Source organism: Rhinolophus ferrumequinum, chromosome 22, assembly GCF_004115265.2.
Source record: "Rhinolophus ferrumequinum isolate MPI-CBG mRhiFer1 chromosome 22, mRhiFer1_v1.p, whole genome shotgun sequence".
Taxonomy (NCBI): Eukaryota; Metazoa; Chordata; class Mammalia; order Chiroptera; family Rhinolophidae; genus Rhinolophus; species Rhinolophus ferrumequinum.
Genome location: NC_046305.1, coordinates 1,455,743 through 1,465,734, shown reverse-complemented (window position 1 = coordinate 1,465,734; position 9,992 = coordinate 1,455,743). Strand labels below are relative to the sequence as shown.

Here is a 9,992-nt window from a genome sequence, read left to right as displayed (position 1 = left end):
GGTCCCTGGGGAACATCAGTGTTTCTGTCTTGTAGCAGCTCTTCTCACTCGGACCCCCAAGAGCCCACCTACCACAACGTGCCAGCCTGGCTAGAAATGCAGCCAGTGTACAGCAATGGTAGGACCCAGGACCCCCCCCTCCTTGGGCAGGGCCCCCGGGGGTGGCTGGGAAGGGAAGGGACAGTGCCGAAGCCCAGAGGCTGCAGTCCCTCCAGGGAACAAGCCCCCATGGGGTGGGGCGGGGAGCTCAGACAAGAGGCAGGAACCTCACAGTCCTCTCCAACTTCACCTTTTTTCCAAGTAAATCCTAAAGGAGGAGACGTGGTGTACTCGGAAGTCTGCCACGTCCAGGGCAGAAACAAACGCGCCGGTAAGAGCTGGGGCCCCTCCACTTGCACAGCCAACTGCCCTGCGCAGCTCAGAGCCACAGCTTGTCAGGTCTGGGCCACCAGACACAGCGCCACCCCTCCCGGGTCACTGGGCTGCTTAGCCTGTGCCCCGCCGATCGCGGACTCACCCAAGCCCAGCAGGCTGTCTCCACTGTCCGCAGATGGCCTCGGTATAAAATGAGGCAGTCACTTAACCCCTCCGAGCCGCAGTGTCCCCATCTGTAAAATGACACGGGGCTGTCGTTCCCTGCCTGCCTTCTGCCTTGCTGTTGCTGCTGTGACAAAGGACGCAGGCTTGGTGGGACTAAACAGCACATGTGTTACTGTGCTGTGGGTCAGAAGTCTGACACATGCCTCCCTGGGCCAAAACCCATGTCACGGGGCTGGTTCCTTCTGGAGGTTCCAGGAGAGACTTTTCCAGCTGCCAAAGGACACCCGTTTCCATGGCTCACAGCCTCCTTCCTGCACCTTCAAAGCCAGGAAGATGGCATCTGTCTCACCATCTTCCACGGTCAGGTCTCCCTCTGACCACCTTTGACCAATCAAAGGCTCTCTGACGTTAAAGTTCTCCTTAAAATTGCACCTGGAGAATCCAGGATAATCTCCCCACTTCAGGGTCACACGTGCCAAGTCCCTTCTTCCACCAAAGGCCGTGTCGTCACAGGTTGAGGGACTGCATGGGGACCCTTTGGGGCCTGTTTCCACCTCCAGTGTCCTAGGGCTGTCGTGAGGATCAGATGAGAGACAGGGGTGGCTGTGCCCTGAGAGCAGAGTGGTAGGTGCCGCCCTCTGGCTGTGTCCCCATCCTGACTCACAGCAGGAGCCCAGCCTGGTTTCCTTAGGAGCCACAAAGGGAAACACAGCCCCCTGGGCAGACTTTCTACCTCTGCTCGGTAGAAAGTGCTGTGTGATTTTAGCCATCCTGCTTCCCTCTCTGGTTGTCTGATCCCTCTTGTCACATGAACTGTGTTTGTACCCCATGCTTGGCCCAGTAGCCCCCCCCAACGCATACGACTCATTCACACCTACACCCCCACCCACCCTGAGGTGAGTATTGTTATGGTCCCCATTTTACAGATGAGGAAACTGAGGCAGAGAGGCCCTTAATGACTGACCTGAGGTCACACAGTTAGTAAATCAGAGAAGATCTGTCTGCAGAGTCCAGACTCTGGGCCAAGCTCTGCTTCTTGGTGTCGTTCCGGGAGACTTGGTGTCCCACACAGGTGGCACAGCCGACCCGGGGCTCAGTCAGGGATGGCCTGGGTCTGCAGCTTGCTCTCTGACCCATGCACAGTGTCCGCCTCTCCAGAGCACGTCCCATGAGTCAGTGCTCAAAGCACTAACAAGACAGAGGGTAGATTGCTTTGTTCTGAGAGCCCCAGGAGCGGGGTGTGGGAACAAGTGTGACGCGGAGGGCGTGGGTGACAGCTGTGGGGCAGAGGGCCTACGGAATGCTGGCCCCTCCCCGCCAGGCCGGTGGGGCCGGGCCACAGCTCCGGGGCAAGAAGGGGGCTCTGGGCCCCTCACAACTGAACGCTGCTCTTCCTTCCACAGCGGCCCCCACAGCCAGGCTGCCCGAGGACAAGGTGAGTCCCACGACCTATGTGCCCTCCCGCCGCAGCCCGCGCCCTGCCCTTACCTATGTGCTCTTTCCCCAGGATTCCTCTGTCATCTACTCCCAGGTGAAGGTCTACACCCCAGGCTCCAGGTCCCAGCTCTCAGCCTCCTCGGCTCCTCACAGATGAGTCCACACCGCTCCCCGACTGCTCCACACGCTGTGCCTTGCACTGTTCAGAGCTGCAAAAGCTCTATGCGGCCTCGTTGAGGACTGGCCAAGACAGCAAGCACCAGCCTGTGGCAGAGTTCTGCCCGCCCTGAGCACACCCTCAAAATGTTTGGCGGCCTTCCCAGCCCCCACCCCGAATCTACTCCCCCACAGGTGTCAGCGCACAGCGCTGCCTCAGGCTGTCTTAGGAAACCAGATCTTAAACAGCAGCTTCCATAGGCCTCAGGCCACGGAGAGTACCCGCCAAATGGTGACCACGGGCAACCCAACAGCCAGATGCCCGGCTCGCGGCCTCAGCATGGGTGAGGGTTGAGGGCATCAGCAATGCCAGTGACCTTGACAAAGTGCCCACTTTTTCTTCAACAGTCGTGACTTTCCTGAGCAGCTGTGGCTGTGGCAAAGATTCCACCACAGAAAAGATCTTTCCATTAAAGGCCTTTCACCTATCGGGATCCGGGCAATATTTCCCACTCTCGGTGCAAGACAGTTTATTCCCACATGTGTCAGAGAATCTGCCAGGCTGTTAGATGTCCATCAGGGCCTTGCCGGGAGAGGCAGGGCTGGGTCTGCCCACCCGCCCTCAGCTCAGCCTTCCAGAAAGGAAACCAGACAGCAGCCGTGAGCCTGTGCTGCCGCCGGAGCCAGGGGGGTGAGACACCCACAAAGGTGGACCAGGGGCAGAGCGCCCTACGGGCAGGATTGTAGACTAAACTGCAAATCAACAGATGACAACAGCAGGAGTAGCTCAGGACTAAAGGAAAAAAAAACCTGTCCACAGATTTTGAGGGAGGCCACGTGGCCAAACAGCTCCGAGACAGCAGAAGCCCCTGGCCCAAAAGAGGACATTCTGAAATTCCTCCATGCAAGCAAACAAAGCCACCTCCCAGGTGGAGTGCCACCCCGTCCCCAGGACAATAAGCGCATGGTGGCAAAGGAAACCTCGTGCTAGAGGATTTCTTTCACTTGAGTAAAAATTACAGACTCCAGACAGACAGAAAGGTTGATGTCATTCTGGCAACACTGACACGGAAGCGATCTCTTCCGTCTCCCTCCAGGATTCACACACCAGTCCCTCTGGCAAGGCTGGGCTCTGGGCTCCGCGGTCAGTGCCTTCGCAGCTTGGAATTGGCCTGTTTTTAAAGCGGTGAGTCGAGGCCTAGCGCTACAGTAGTCTGCCGTGGCCCGTTACCCCTCCGATTCTTCGTCTGCTCAGGCTGCTGTAGCCCAGACACCATCGGCTGGGTGGCTAATAAACATGGGACTTTATTCCTTGCATTTCTGGAAGCTGGGAAGTCCCAGGTCAAGGCGCTGGCAGATTCAGTGCCTGCCTTCACATGGCAGAAGGGACCAGGCAGTGTCCTGGGGGTGTGTCCCCTCCGTGAGGACACCTGACCACATCACCTCCCACAGGCCCCTCCTCCTGATCCCATCACATTCGGAGATTAGCTGTCAACACCTGAATTTGGGGGCAGCAAACATTCCGTCTACAGCAAACGTAAGATACATCATCTACTGGTGAAAGTTGGGATGATTTCAGCATGAAAGAGTATTAGTAGTAATAAGCTGGAACATATTAAATTTTAAAATAATCCACGAGATAATTCTTCTCAAAAGAAAGAGCGGGGAAAAAGCTCTTGTTCACGGAAGACAGCAGAGAATAAATGCAGGACGGATGGTGCCATGAGGGAGTCAGCACTTTGCTGGTGGTCGACCAGTCATTGGCTCCGGCAAAGATCCCCACGGGGGCTCAAACTGCTGGGTGAGAGGTTGCTAGGCAACAAGGGATCCGCCGTCTCACTGCGTCACCATCCCGGTACTGTCAGTCAAAGGGGGAAACGTAGCTTTCTGACGGTGGAGAGATCTGAGTGCGCCAGTCTTGATGTAGTGAGCCAACGAGCAGCCCACGTCCTGCGGACACGGTCACTGTGTGCTCTCTGGTGCAGCAGGCAGCCCGGTCACGTCCCTGGGGTGCTCTTGTCAAAGCTGACCCAGTACCTTCCTGAGGAGACAAACGGACCCCCCCGCCCCCCGACCGATGTCATGAAAGATAAAAACAGAACGGCAGTGACACTGAGAGAGCCGGAAGCGCCAGGACCACCAAACAGAAACCTTGGCTGGATCCTGGATTCTAGAAAAAGCCGTAGGAGAAATTTTAGAAACAATTAGGGGAAAGGACTAGACCCTATGTGGCTCAGGCACCGAGCCAAGGATACACCCACCTGGCAAAGGATAGAGCAAAACGAGGTGTTGATGGCGTGCCTGGAGTTTGATGTAGCGTATTTTAGTCTCATTTCCTTGGGGATTTCATCTTTGTAATTCTTCCCGGAGGATGTCCTAATGGAATGCGGTTTGTTTTCAACGTTGGAGAACCTGTGTGTTGGCACGTACTGATGTCGTGGGATCTCACGGCAGAACTTCTGATGGACTGCTAGAAAATATGGATGAAATAAACTGGGCCTGGTACCAGAGCAGGTATGGTGTGACCTGGAGTGGACTCTCATTGGTTCGTTGTGTTCAAACCCCAGTGCCCAGCCCGGCTCACAGGAGGCAGCACACACGTGACAGTTTGGTTCGAGCAAGCAGCTTCCTGTAGGAGGGATCTGTGTAGATATTCTTTCTGCTGACCACACCCCTGATTGGCCACACGCGTAATGGGTGGACCCAGCGGCCTGGACAACCACCTAAGCACATTAGCATTTTCCCTGAACGCCCCCTTGTTCTTCTCTCACTGGTGCGTGATGGCCATTGGTTCAGCCATCTTCATCAGAGAGTCTACCGTAGCCAAGTTCTAAGCACAGGGATTCTTCTTTCTCCATCCTCTCTACCCAGGACCAGTGTACACCTGTGACCTAGATGGTGTGTCTGCTCTGGGACTGGGATTTCCCCAGCAGGCTGCTCGCCAGCCCATTCGGCTCTCACACCTCAGCTCTGCTGATCATTGTATGAGTCAGGGTCCTCCAGAAAAACAGAACCAAACGTGTGTATGTGTGTGTATCAGATAGATGATAGATAGACAGATGGATAGATAGATAGTATGATAGATAGATGATGGATGGATGGATGGATGGATGGATGGATGGGTGGATGGATGGATGGATAGACCGATAGATGATAGGGAGTCATCAAAAGCAATCATATGGGATTGTGGAAGCTGACAAGTCCCAGGGCCTGCATTTGACAGACTGGAGACCCAGAACAGCTGAGGGAGCAGTTCCAGTGCCAACGCCAGCAGGTTCAAAACCCAAGAAGAGCCAATATTTCAGTTTGAATGCAAGGCAGGAAGAAGACTGATGTCCCAGCTTGAAGCCAGTCGGGCAGGAGGAATTCCCTGTTACTTGCGGGAGAGTCTGTCTTTTTCGTTCTAGCAGGTCTTCAGCTGATTAGAGGAGGCCCACCACATTGGGGAGGTACTCTGCTGTACTCGATCGACCAATTCAAATCCAGAAACAGCCTCACAGACACACCCGGAAGGTCTAATGCCTGGGACCCTGGGACCCAGTCAAGTCGACACGTACAACTAATCATCACAGTGGGCTCCCTGAACCGTTTCACTTTGTTTCTCAGTTGGGTCAGAACTTTGACAGGGAAGAGCTGTGTGCTTGTGGGGGTCTCCTCAAAGAGAGGTGCCTGGCCTTCCACACTTTCACAGTTAAAATTGTGCCAACCATTCCAAGGTTACACCTACTTTCTCTTTTTGTTTTGTCGTCAGTCCCTCATCAAGGTCCGTCTTTCTCTTGGACATCTGATGGACCTGTTGTGTCTCCTAATTTAACAACTTCTACTTCAACTAGCCAGCCTTGATGTCTTCCCCTCCTCCGATGCCCTCTGACCAATCCCTCCCACTTGGCAGAGGCCTGGCTCCTGAGAATAGCTATTGTTGATTGAAGAATCAGTAAATGGCAGGCACCTTACATAAATCATCTTCTGTAATTCTCACAATAAGCCTATGCCAGATGTATCTATTACTGTCCCTTTTACAGGTGAGGAAACTGAGGCTTAGAGAGACTAAGTAATTTACCCAAAGCCACACAGTCATAAGTTGGAGCTAGAACTGCCCAGAACCAAGATCCATGCTTTTACCACGTCACCAAGTGTCCTTGATGGGCCTCCAGGGTCGCCAGTCCTGTTTGAACAGGGGCACCTGTGGAGAAGCAGAAGAGCACCTGAGAGGAGTCAGAGGCCGGCTCCTGCATGGCCTCCACCGCCCTCTGTCTAGTCTCCGCAAGTTCTGGTTACCCCACCTGCGAAACAAGAAAAATAATCCGACCTGCTTGACTGGGTCCGGTGTTGAAGGAGATGCCCTTTGCGTGAACACGTGTTCTCAGAGGCAGGAGGTGAGGTACTGAGTTCATGACGGTTTGTGTCGCTTCTTGTTTGCCTTTATTGGTCCCCAAAACGATGCTCCAGGAGTAAATGGTGGAAATCATGGGTATTCTTTCCGATGTGAGCGGAGTGGAGCGATTGGAGGAGCAAGTGTGGGAATACCTGAAAACAGACATTGTTAATTGCAGGAGTAAACCCGCAGCACTAGGAAAGAGAAACTTCATTGCGTGCTTTTATCTACGGTTTGGATTTTTAGGTACAAGCACTCGTCCTGTACTCCGGTAGGCCTCTCTGCAGTAGGCATCTCATGCTGGTGCATGAGAGAAAGCGCTTGGAAACTCCAACAAAAGCTGCAGTTCTAACCAGTGACCACTAGGTGGCACCGGGTCCCCAGGCTGGTGCCAGGCCTGGAAGCGGGGTATCCAATACCCACCTGGGGGCGCTGCCCCCTGCCTCCTCCCGGCCTTGGCATTCCGGGAAGCGGGCAAGGAGGGGCAGCGGTGGGGACCAGTGGCTCTGCCAGCGCCGGAAGCTGGCATCCTGGGCACAGGCGGCAGTGGCACACACACGGGCGGTCTCGGCTGATTGGGGCGGTGATGAGCAGCGGGGGCGGGGACATCGGGGAAGCGTCCTGATGGAGAAATGCCTCCGAGAGGCGGGGTCTGCAGGGGCCTGCGCTGGGGGAGGCTGGGAAGGCAGAGGCGGCTGGTGGGCGGGCAGAGGAGCCGCTGCGCACAGAAGCCATGGTACCTGGAGAGGATGAGCCCCAACGCCTGGGAGCTGCCTGGACCTCGGGCAAGCTGCCTCACCAGGTGAGTTTAGTACCCTCACCTGGAAAGTGGCATTCTTACCGGGAATGACGGGTACCTCGGCTTGGTCTTCTTGAAGGAGAAAATTCAGTCAGGAGACAGTTTGTGCAGCGTAGGAGAGCAAGGAGTTCCTGAGTCAAAGCGAGTGCCCTTCCCAGACGTGGACGGGCTGAGCCAAGAGAGGGGAGCAGGCCCCCCTTACGTTGTGCAGGGGTTTTATCTGTCTGGTAACGGTCTCCCCCTCTTCCTCTCCAGCACCTCTCATTCTCCCAGCTGCTGTGCCTCGTGCTCCCTTCTTGCTCCCGAGGGTGTCTGAGCCCATTGCGATGGCCCTGAGAAGCAGGGTGCACATTCTGGTGAGTGGGTGGCCTCTCTCTCTCTCTCTCTCTCTCTCTCTCTCTCTCTCTCTCTCTCTCTCTCTTTCTCTCTCTCTTTTCTAACAATTCACCCCTTTGATTTAGGGCAGGTGTGAGCCTGGAGTCCTGGGCCAGTGAGGCATCGCTGCCCTAAGTGGCGGCAGCTGTGAGGGGCCTGACCACGTAGGAGCTGCACCAGGGGCTTTCCGACCGGGGCTGGGTCCCTCCTCGTCCTACGCACTCTGTCACCCACCGCCCTGTCGGGATGACAGCACCGGCCCAGCAGTCGTGGCACAGTCTAGGACTGCAGCTTCTCAGCGCTGTTCCTCCGCTCGGCGGGTTCCCGCAAAGCGAAGCACACGGCCCAGCATCCACGCCTGGTGTTGACCCAGGTGACATGGAAAGTCCCATTCACACAAAGTCTGCACGTGGGTGTTTTCAGCAGCTGTGTCTACAGTCACCAAAAACTAGAAAAAAAACAAATATTCTTTTTTAGTTTTTTTTTTTTTTTTCCCGGAAGCAGCGTGGTTTTCCAGGACCCCTCAGCTCCAGGTCAAGTACTTGTTTCCAATCTAGTTGTGGAGGCCGCAGCTCTCCCATGTGGGACTCGAACGGGCGACCTTGGTGTTATGAGCACTGCGCTCTAACCAACTGAGCCAGCCGGCTGCCCAACCCAAATATTCTTTGACAGGGAAGTGGATGAACAAAATGGACACATTCCACACGACGGAACCCCGCTCAGCAATGCAAAGAAAAGCAAATGGCTGATGCATACAACACAGGTGCCCCTCAGGGCAATATGCCAAGTGCAGGGAGCCTGGAACACTCCAGCCTGTGCCAGTCCATTGTAGTGAGGTCCATGAGGCAGGACCGCAGGGCCAGGGGTTGTGTACCCCAGGGCGTGGGGGGGTGGGGGGACATTCACCACGAGGGACACAGGGGGGCTCTCGGGGTGATGGGATGTCCCATCCTGACCATGGGGAGGAGATATGAACGTGTGTGATTGCCAAGACTCACAGCACACACTAAAGAGAATACCAACTTTTCAGTTGGAGGGAGAGCTGTCTTCCAGTCCGGTTTGTTCCAGCTGGGAGCCCTTTCCTGCTCTGCTCCCCCGACGGACCCTCCCCCTTTGTCCTACTAGGACTCCCATGGTACTCCCCCCCCCTTTGCCCTGCTATGCCCCTCAAGGGTCCTCCCCCCAGAGCTATACAGGACTCACCCTCCACTGCATTCCAGTTTCTGCTCAGAAGCCACTTCCTGGTAGAGGCTGGCTTACTGTTCTAACAAAACCAGCTGCTTCCCCAGCCCCCACACCTTGGCCCTCACCCCTTCACCCCCTCACTCCTTCAGCCCCTCAGCCCATCACTGGTCACATGCTGTCCCTTTGCCCTGCCTTTAGCGTCTTCTCAGTACTCATCACACGTGAGCTCATGTTGCAAAGGCCTGTTCTTTGTCTGCTGTCTGCCTGCTCCAAGGTGCTGTCCGTGACACTGCACATCCCCTCTCAGTGGACACTTAGCACACAGTGGGCTTTTAGCACACAGTAGGTGCTCATCAAGTACTCTTCCCCACAACCTTCCTCAGAGAAGGAGGCCATCCCTGCCCCTTAAATGTCCCCCTCTGCCCGACCCTGCACTTTCCCTTCCCATTAACATGTCCTTGTTTAACGTCTGTGTCGTGGACTCCACGTGGGCAGGGAACACGGACGCTGCTACCGCCCTGCGTTATGAGCCTCTGGCTCGTGCCTGGCACCCAGGTGGGCGCAGAAAGGATCAGCTGAATGGATGTGGAGTAAGCAGCTGGGACCAGGCCTGGGGACAGAACCCACACAGTCCAGGTCCACTTTCAGGGCGTCGGCAGTGGGAACCAGTTCACTGGGAGACAGGAGGTCCTGTGCACACGGGGACAGGGGCACACGCAGGTCATGCCCGGCCTGTGCACACGCCTACACGTCTCTCAGAAGGCACAGAGCTCAGGAGGGATAGCCTGTAGAAAAGCTAAACTGTATATTTTATCACAGATTTGGGTTTAGGAACTAACTGGGAAGATAGCAGAGTTCCATCCGCCCCACATGCAGCTTCGGCTGTTTCCACATCTGACACCTCTAGCACTTACTGCAGTGATGGGCCAACGTCCATATGTTGTGAGGAACGTCCACGCTGTGTTCACACGGCTTCACTTTTGCCACACGTCCTTTCTGGTCCAGAATCTCGCCCAGGACACCCCCGTACATTTGGTCGTCACGTCTCCTCTGGCCTGTGACCGTTTCCCAGACTTTCCTTGTGGTCATGACAGCTTTGATGAGCCCTCGGCTGGTGTTTTGTAG

The 9,992-nt window shown here is 55.5% G+C and overlaps 1 long non-coding RNA gene across 1 annotated transcript; it reads left to right on the top strand.

Annotated features, from left to right (window-relative positions):
- Positions 1-5: 5 nt before the first annotated feature.
- LOC117014874 (uncharacterized) lies at positions 6-2,157 on the top strand. The gene is made up of 4 exons (XR_004421633.1): positions 6-118; positions 302-370; positions 1,944-1,975; positions 2,048-2,157. It is a non-coding gene; the product is annotated as an uncharacterized LOC117014874 (long non-coding RNA).
- The last annotated feature ends 7,835 nt before the right edge of the window (positions 2,158-9,992 follow it).